The 7,687-nt window shown below is 47.4% G+C and overlaps 1 pseudogene; it reads left to right on the top strand.

Moving 5' to 3' along the window:
• Positions 1–1,201: 1,201 nt before the first annotated feature.
• Positions 1,202–2,246, top strand: LOC109737880 (probable xyloglucan endotransglucosylase/hydrolase protein 25; annotated as a pseudogene).
• The last annotated feature ends 5,441 nt before the right edge of the window (positions 2,247–7,687 follow it).

Genomic DNA, 7,687 nt, shown 5'->3' with positions numbered 1-7,687 from the left:
ATGTAACAGTCATAACATAGGGTGACACAGAACTAGCTCCAATTCATCAATGTAATGTAGGCATGTATTCCGAATATAGTCATACGTGCTTATGGAAAAGAACTTGCATGACATCTTTTGTCCTACCCTCCCGTGGCAGCGGGGTCCTAATGGAAACAAAGGAATATTAAGGCCTCCTTTTAATAGAGTACCGGAACAAAGCATTAACACATAGTGAATACATGAACTCCTCAAACTACGGTCATCACCGGGAGTGGTCCCGATTATTGTCACTTCGGGGTTGCCGAATCATAACACATAGTAGGTGACTATAAACTTGCAAGATAGGATCAAGAACTCACATATATTCATGAAAACATAATAGGTTCAGATCTGAAATCATGGCACTCGGGCCCTAGTGACAAGCATTAAGCATAGCAAAGCCATAGCAACATCAATCTCAGAACATAGTGGATACTAGGGATCAAACCCTAACAAAACTAACTCGATTACATGATAGATCTCATCCAACCCATCACCGTCCAGCAAGCCTACGATGGAATTACTCACGCACGGCGGTGAGCATCATGAAATTGGTGATGGAGGATGGTTGATGATGACGACGGCGACGGATTCCCCTCTCTGGAGCCCCGAACGGACTCTAGATCAGCCCTCCCGAGAGGTTTTAGGGCTTGGCGGCGGCTCCGTATCGTAAAACGCGATGAATACTTCTTTCTGATTTTTTCTCCCCGAACACGAATATATGGAGTTGGAGTTGAGGTCGGTGGAGCGTCAGGGGGCCCACGAGGCAGGGGCGCACCCAGGGGGGCAGGCGCGCCCCCACCCTCGTGGATAGGGTGTGGGCCCCCTGACGTGGATTCTTCTTCCAGCATTTTTAGTATTTTCCAAAAATACGTTCCGTGGAGTTTCAGGTCATTTCGAGAACTTTTGTTTCTGCACATAAATAACACCATGGAAAGTCTGCTAAAAACATCGTCAGTCCGGGTTATTTCCATTCAAATCATGCAAGTTAGAGTCCAAAACAAGGGCAAAAGTGTTTGGAAAAGTAGATACGACGGAGACGTATCAGCCGACTTGGGCCTGCCTTGGTTTACTGTAGCCGTCATGCGCTTGTCGACAGCCGCTTGGTCTGCCAGAAGTGTCATTGTTGTCCATCAGTCGCTGACACCGTACTTTCGGGAGCACGAAACGCAAGGCTCGCATGGCGGTTTCGGTGCTGGCAACCCTGCTCGCCTCTTGTGCCCTGGTGGCGGCGAGCTTCGACAAGGAGTTCGACGTCACGTGCGGTCACGGGCGCGGCAAGATCCTCAACAACGGCCAGCTCCTCACGGTGGGGCTCGACAAAATCTCCGGCTCCGAGTTCCAGTCCAAGCACGAGTACCTCTACGGCAAGATCGACATGCAGCTCAAGCTCGTCCCCGGCAACTCCGCCGACACCGTCACCACCTACTACGTACGCCGGCATTCATTCTTTCCTCTGCTTCTCGGTCTGATCGGATGACACGGTTGCCTAACTCTGTTTGGTTTGGTGTGTTTGAACGTGCAGCTGTCGTCGCAGGGTCCGACGAATGACGAGATCGACTTCGAGTTCCAGGGCAATGTCACCAGCGAGCCATACACGCTGCACACCAACGTGTTCACGCAGGGGCAGGGCCAGCGGGAGCAGCAGTTCCGCCTCTGGTTCGATCCCACCAACGACTTCCACTCCTACTCCATCCTCTAGAACCCAAGCCACGTCATGTAATTCGATTGATCGCCGTCGCCCAACCTTCTTATTTCTTTCAAGAATGCCGGCGGCAGGCCATCTATTCATACACTAAATGGACTGACCGATCATGGTGTACATAAATGCAGCTTCATGGTGGACGACATGCCGATCAGGGACTTCAAGAACCTTGAGGGAAAGCGGATCACGCCCCAAGAACCAGCCGATGTGGCTGACTCCAGCCTCTGGAACGCCGATGACTCGGCCACGCAGGGCAGCCGCGTCAAGACGGACTGGTCCCATGCCCCATTCTCCGCCTCGTACCGTGGCTTCAAGGCCGACGCGTGCGTGGTGACCGCGGGCGGTCGGCCGCGCTGCGGCGCCAGCATGAGCAAGGAGGTCGCCCCCGGCACCGACGCGGCGGGCGAGTGGTACAACCAGGAGCTGGATGCGTTGGGTGTAGAGCAATTACATGATCTACAACTACTGCACCGACCCCAAGCGCGTCGCCAAGGGTGTCCCCACCGAGTGCTCCATGTAGTCCCCAATCCCCATGTCCATCGAACAATATGTGTGATAGCTGCTAGCATTAGACTGCGTATCAGTTGATCGTCGGAGGAAGACGGCCGGAGATAGGAAAGATGGGGTATATGTATATACCGAAATCAATCAATAAGGATTGGCAATGGGAAATGTGTAAAGTGGCCGGTGGTTCAATTCGTGTGTAATATATTGCCTCCTCTTATGTCGTGGATTTGTCACGGCAGAAGTCCTTAGTGTCAGGACTTAGTCGCGAGGCCAACGCATCTATGTGGTAGCTTGAGAGGGGTTGAGCGGAATCGAGAGACGCAACACAAGACAAGGATTTAGACAGCTTCGGGCCCCGGGAAACATCATCTGGTAACAACCCTACATGCTGTTTGAGGCTAGGTCTCATTATGATCATGAAGGAGCCGCCGGTAAACCGGCTCTTGTGTCTAGCCCTAGAGATTGTTTCTTCTTACTTGTCCCTCTTTGGGGAGCCCTGCCCCTCCTTATATAGTTGAAGGGGCGGGTTACATGTGGAGTCCTATTAGGATTAGGACTAGTCTATCTCTAATACAAACCGGATACAAGTCCAGGTCTCAACTCCTTGTAAGACAAATATTCCTCACGCCTTTCCTTGTAAACCGGCCCACCATAGTATGAATCGGCCTTCATGAACCGCCCGTTGGGCCACCGGGTTTTGTCGCTCCTTTGACCCGCCTGCCGGATTATCAATGAATCGTAAACCGCCAGGTCCAAATGGGTCGCCAGTGAATCATCAAGTCTCAGCCGGGTCTGAAGTAAACCGCCAAGTCCGGCCGGGTTATACCTCCGACCGGTTTACATCGCGGGGTATATCCCCGACATTAGTCCCCAGTTTAATTTGGATTTATCCATGTTAAGCTGATCCTGTAAAACAAACACAAGAACAATTGACAGGTTGTGCTCCGGGTTAAGAATTCTTGTAGACCGGCACCTGATCATCCTTAAGTCCTTGTCATTTCCTCCTTCTAGAAAATCCGGGTCAATAGACCAGCTTCATAATTAATTTACTTGTAGAATAAATATTGTAAATAAAGAATCCATTTGAACCGGCCTTCAATGCTCTGACTTGAAAAAAATATTGGTCTTCAAATATTCAACTGATATCCGCCGGTTTGAAAATGTAGAACTTGCTGGTTTATCATTGTCAAAATTGCCGGTTTATAAATATTGATGGCACCGGGTCATAATTGTTGTCGACACCGGGTCATGTAATTGATCTTCCTGATTTGCTCAAAACTGATAAACTGAAGATTTCCTCCTTTATATGCATAATACCTGTAGCCCCCAAGTCTTAAGAGGAGAACATAGTGATAACTTAAGACTTGCTCCAATAAGCATTTTCAACCTTGAAGAAATCCAGTTTGTTCATCTCAATCATATAAACTGAATACTCCATATATGTAGCCCCCAAGTACCGGGTTGTCATGCTTGCAGCAACCTGGGACTTGTAATTGCTTATAAAAACTTCAATCAGTGTAGCCCCGAAGGGCCGGCTTAGTAAGATAATACTGAACCGGGACTTGATATATACTTCAATGAAAATAACATCTTATAATGTAGCTTCCATCGTAGGGCTTGAACCCACGCCCACAAGGTTAAGAGCTTTGTGCTTTACCAACTGAGCAATGAACCCTTTAATATAATGGATTAAGTCTTGTATACCTTGAATGTTTGACAGGAGCAATTGGTAGCCCCCAAGGGCCGGCTCATTATGATGTGATGAGTCGGGTCTTCAATAAGGCCAATAAAAAATGACTTTGCATTAGCCCCCAAGTGTCATGGTGCATGCTTGCAGCGACATGAGACTTGCATGTAATCTTAATTAGAATAATGTAGCCCCCAAGTGCCGGGTCGTAAGCTTGCAGCGACTCGGGACTATTCCTTCCATTGTAGAATAAATCATATCCTTTGATAAAATAATAGCCATTGCGCTAAAGCGACTTTGAAAATCTCAATAATATCGGTTACTAATAACCATAATAAAAATCCAGCCATGTTGGCTATTCAAGATAATATAATCCGGTATGAAAACCTTATTCATTCAATATCATAATGAAAATTCAGCCAAGTTTGGTTATTTGAATAATATAACCCAATGATTTATAAGCGCATGATTCCAATGGCGCAATCCAAATATATACTGGCGACTTACAGTCCAGAGCCAGGCCGGTTTAATAAACACTGAATAATTTATCATCATGCTGGTGACATATAGTCGAAAGCCATGCCGGTTAATAAACGCCGGTGATTTATAATCATGCTTTATTCAACCTGTTTCTGCATACAACAAGTTTAAAGTGTCCTGGCGGTTTATCGCCGAACGGGTCATAATGCCCAACATATAACCCGGGTTTATAACCAAGGCTACACTTAAGAATAATGAAATATGAAATATATCATACCTGTGACATTGAATCACATCGTTGGTTTACCAACTTTTTGTAGTAAGGGTGATAACCCCAATCTTGAGTACTAATAACTCCTTCCATATTGTGCCGGTTTATGATAAAACCGTGTCGGGTTGTGATAAACACCGGATTAACCATATATAATACTGGCGACTTGTAGTCAAAACCAGACCGGGTTGATAATCTCCGGATTATGACTGATCATATACTGACAACTTGTAGTTGAAAGTCAAGCCGGGTTAATGAACACCGGTTTAAAAACATCACAAATATTATCAAAAGAAAGAGAAACTTAGCAAAAGGCAAATAAAACCGTTGTAGTCAAGGCTTTTCACAGGCTGCCAGGCCCCAAATTTAATCAAGAGGTGTTGCTATGGTTCAGGTTCGACCAAGCCCCCAAGTGATGCTGTGGCATTACGCCGATCAAGAGGTGTTGCTATGGTTCGGGTTCGACCAAGCCCCCAAGTGATGTTGTGGCATTACGCCGATCAAGAGGCGTAGCTATGGTTCGGGTTCGACCAAGCTCCCAAGTGATGCTGTGGCATTACGCCGATCAAGAGGCGTAGCTATGGTTCGGATACGACCAAGCTCCCAAGTGATGCTGTGGCATTACGCTGATCAAGAGGCGTAACTATGGTTCGGATATGACCAAGCCCCCAAGTGATGATGTGGCATTACGCCGATCAAGAGGTGTAGCTATGGTTCGGATACGACCAAGCCCCCAAGTGATCAATAATATGATAAGCCAATAAGGCATGACACCCATGTTTGAACCGCGCATCATGGCAGCAGGTCCTCTTTGGCACCCTTTAACTTTTTGCAAGAGATAAATTCTTCTTGAACCGGGATTTTGAACCGGATATTGAGAGCTTCAAAGATTTGTGGGAGACATCTTTCCCTTGAACCGGATTTTAAACCGGAATCTTCATTTTCAGTCGGAAATTTTCTAACGGCCTTTTAACTCGAACTTGCGAGAAGTTAATTCCTTTTTGAACCGGACATTTTCAAACCTGATTTGAGAGCTTCAGAGCTTTGTGGGAGAACAGATTTCCCTTGAACCGGATTGTAAACCGGATATTTGAGAGCTTCAGAGCTTTGTGGGAGAACAGATTTCCCTTGAACCGGATTGTAAACCGGATATTTGAGAGCTTCAGTGAGACTGACTTCCCTTGAGCCGGATTTTAAACCAGGATCCTTTCTGATGACCCGGAACTTCTTCATTGAGCCGGGATTTTGTAACTGTCATATACTTTCTAAGCCGGAAATTTTCTGACGGCCTTTAAATTTTCATCAATATAACAGTAGCCACCGGGACCGGGTTATCTGTCCCTCCATCGTCCTGGGGTTCTTTAAATTTGCTGAAACTGGCAAGATTTGCTGAATCATGTCATCGTAGCCCCCGAGTCTCAAAGGTGACTCGAGGAGTTGTTGAGATTCTCCATATTTTGACCGTGATATAAATCGGCATAACTTGTATATCATTGGTGTTGATAGCACGATGTGAATCCATAGAAGGTTGAGGTGACTACGGCGGGTTATAAATGATCCCGTATGAGCCGTGTCAGCAACTCGGCCAATGGTTCCTTCCAACTGGCGATTTGAAGTTAACAAAACGGTAGTGGCGGCGACTTGTGCGCCTTCCCATTGAGCCATCCAATGCAGACGGCGGTTGATAATATATGATAATTTGCCTCCAATTTGTTGAAAGAAAAACCGGGCTACCCAAGCTGTGACTTGCTTTATATTCAATAAACAGCTCATGCAGATATGTGCGGCCCGGTGTGTTGATGTAGACCAGGCCACGAGAGACGGACGACAAAGACGACCGCGGCTTCAGAGGCGGCACAGACAGATGAGTCGGCCGCGGCGTTGTAAACCGGCGCGGGTGGGAGAATCGGCCGTGGGGGCACACAACAAGTCAATCGCGTGTGTTGATGTAGTGGGGGTGGCAACCTGCGTAGGATGAGCGCTAGTGCAAAAACAATATTTGGTCACGCCCCTTTTGCAACACCTTTTTGTAAGGAATAATGGTCCTGCGAAAAAAAATATCGTAGACCAAGTAATTGTTCTTTGATAAAAACAATATGTGTTAGTGAAACAAGCTTAGATAGATATCACCTGATTCGTCTGGATGATACTCAACCGCCAAGTTGATGATGACGTCAGGATCTTCACGTAGGAATTAGTACTGATAGCATTATGCAACGCACTAGCCACAGTAGTGTTTGTAGCCACTATCCCTCATCACCGCAGTTACAGTCTTTTCGGCACAAGTGCGCGCAGAGGGAGGGGCGGCTCAACACATCCCTGACGGCTCATCACGCGGCAGGCGCGGCACTGGCAATGGCGATTTAATCGTGGCAACTCATGACGAGTCAACGGAGCAGGGGGCGGCTCACCCACATCGGAGTTGGAGCGGCCGGCTCAAGAAACGGGTGTGCACTTTGGCGGGTCACAATAATATAAGCGAAGGCGAGCAGCAAGGTGGCTCAGGGCCAGTCCCAGTGGACGGTGGCTCGTAAAGGGCGGCCTCAATATATTCCTGGCGGCTCATCGCGCGGCAGGCCACGGCGGAGTCCGAGTCTGACCCTGTATCAAATCCTCATCTTGATCGATGTTAGTTTGGCTCTCCATATCCGTGTCTTCCAGGTCGTAATCTCCCTTTTTCCTTTTCTTTTTAAGCTGGACATGAAACAGGCCATTGGGAGATTCACGTGATGAACTTGACTGATTTTTGGTGCATGCCTCTTGTCTTATTCCTTCCCATCCAAATAGGTAGTAGTACTACTCCTTGATTTCCGTGCAAACATAGTATTTGATTGTTATGAGGAAACAGACTGCCCCCGGCCTAGCGGCAGCAGGAGCAGTGATTTGTCTAATCATCTGGTGATCTGATGCCTTCGCAGTAGCCATCAATTGGCACTCATAGCAGTACTAGTTTTGATCTCCACTTGATTTATCTTTGTATCCCCGCGGACTAGCAACACAAAACAGTCTCGGGACT

The sequence above is a fragment of the Aegilops tauschii genome, chromosome 7, assembly GCF_002575655.3.
Source record: "Aegilops tauschii subsp. strangulata cultivar AL8/78 chromosome 7, Aet v6.0, whole genome shotgun sequence".
In the NCBI taxonomy this organism is placed as follows: domain Eukaryota; kingdom Viridiplantae; phylum Streptophyta; class Magnoliopsida; order Poales; family Poaceae; genus Aegilops; species Aegilops tauschii.
This window is presented reverse-complemented; position numbering and strand designations above follow the sequence as displayed.